This window comes from Myripristis murdjan, chromosome 20 (assembly GCF_902150065.1).
Source record: "Myripristis murdjan chromosome 20, fMyrMur1.1, whole genome shotgun sequence".
Classification (NCBI taxonomy): Eukaryota; Metazoa; Chordata; class Actinopteri; order Holocentriformes; family Holocentridae; genus Myripristis; species Myripristis murdjan.
The window spans coordinates 525,283-527,701 of record NC_043999.1 but is presented as its reverse complement, the minus strand read 5'-3'; positions in this window follow the sequence as shown (position 1 = coordinate 527,701).

Genomic DNA, 2,419 nt, shown 5'->3' with positions numbered 1-2,419 from the left:
GCAAGAAAGTTTAAATTTTCCTGATTATTTCTTGTAATACTCAAATAGCTCAGCTTTGATCGGACTCTACCTTTAAAGCAGGGCGGCAGCTGAGGATTATTTTAGTTGACAGTTTGTTGGTATTTTTTAAAAAATCTGTTAGTAATTTTGCCTTTAAAATATCAAAAATAAGAAAGGAAAAAGCCTCGTCGCTACCCGAGCCCACAGGAGGCCTTCTGACTGTTTACTTTATCTGACCAGCAGCCAAAAAAAAATTAAATACACATATATTTACTGTAAAATGTAAAATGGTCAAAACAAAACAAAACACAATAACCGAGAAAAGCGAGCGAGCCTCGGCCTCCCTGATCCAGTGACCAGCAGATGTTTCCTGTTTGTTCTTGATGAATGACGAAAATAATAATAATTATAATAATTCTAATTAATTTTCAGCCGATGGTGGAGGTGAGTAACGGTCGTGTCGGAGCGACTTGAAGACGGGAAGAGGCTGTTGAGTGTTTAGTCCCTCTGTTAGTTTGTGTGCTGGTGTTCACACACACCCCGCCGCCGGACACACACCCCGCCGCCGGACACACACCCCACCGCCAGACACACACCCCGCAGCCGGACACACACCCCGCCGCCGGACACACACCCCGCAGCCGGACACATTAACCCTAACCCGTCAGATCCCAGCCGCAGTCAGCACACACACTCCAGACCACATATCAATACACGACAATGTACAAATAACACACACTTCATCCTCAGTAGGATAATAATTAAGGTTTAGTTTTTTGTTTTAACGATCCCTGCGTTAATTTGACCCTGGCCCTTAATCATAAGCTGTGAACTAAGTGTGTGTGTGTGTGTGTGTGTGTGTGTACGAGTGTGTGTGTGTGTGTGTGTGTGTGTTGCCTTGTTGATGCTGGTGTTTTTGTTGCTGTGAACCTGCGTTAAGCCCCCGTGTGCCCCCCCCCCCTCTGTACTATATTATAGATATGACCCAGCCTGTATCATACGCTCGCGCTCAGATTGTCTATATTTGTAAAGAATAGTTTATCAGAGAACTGACAAATCACATATATAATATGAAGTTAAATATAGACTTATATATATATATATTTGCTGTAGGCTTCATGATGCACCGAGGCACCAGACTGGACCAGATGGAACCACCAGTCCCACCAGTCCCACCAGTCTGACGCTCCTCAGGGACAGTAAAGCAGCCTCCCACTCATTTTCAACGGTTGTCCCGTTTCCTGCAGCTTCCCCTCATTCTACATGTCAGCACATCATTCTGCACATCATGTGGGGAACGAAATATTTAACAACAAATAATCATTTTCAGATTTGAACCTTTGGATGAAACACTCACCTTACAGTGAACAGGTAAACTCAGCTGTCCAACAGTCCAACAGTCCAGCAGTCCAGCAGTCCAACAGTCCAACAGTCCAACAGTCCAACAGTCCAACAGTCCAACAGTCCAACAGTCCAACAGTCCCAGTCAGTCATTTAACTCGTTCCTTTGTTCATTAGGATGCTCATTAGCGTCCAGCTCGTCCACAGCTTCACTATAAACCTGTGACCTGCAGAATATTAGCTGCAAAATGGGCCGTCTTGTTAAATATCACATAATACATACAAAACTGCTGTGTTTACGTCGCAATATATTTATTACATTTGACGCAATAAAAAACATCACAGATGCACATCTCAGCCACAAACTGGACGCTAATAAATCCATTTTTAACTGGTTAAAGGAACATTCCAGTGTTTTGGGCAGAATCCCCTTTCCCTGACCTCCCCAGGCGGAGGCCAGATGTTGAGGCCAGCCCAGATGTTCAGTTCCTATGGGTGGCATTTCCTGTTAGCTTAGCATAAAGACTGGAAGTCTGTGGGAGACGGGGAAAGGTGATTTTTCCCAAAATGAGTGTTCCTCTCATGATGGTTTATTGGACTGGCATATGGGAGTAAACTGAGCCACAGTGAAGAGGCTGCATGAAGCTCTGATCTAACCCTGACCTGCTCAGACCGTCCTGACGGCGTCTCCAGGTGTGCTGTGCTGTGGTGGGTGGAGCTCAGAGCGGCTGGTGGTTCGTACCTGTGGAAGGTCTCGTGTCTCTGTGCACCCGAGGAGAGTCCGAGTGTATAAATGACAACATGGATATTTAGTTTTATGATGTCCACACACAGTCGTAGTGAAATCATCTTTCTGTCAGCTCCAGTGGAAGGGATAGGCCTGATATGGATGAACACCTGTATGTCCAGATGTGGATGAACACCTGTATGTCCAGATGTGGATGAACACCTGTATGATGTGTGTGAACACCTGTATGATGTGTGTGGCTGCTGGTGGAGCAGCTGGATGGAGCTGATGTCAATAAAGACGCTCATCACCTTCAGCCTCTGGCCTCTTCTCTGACGGGACGGCAGGAGG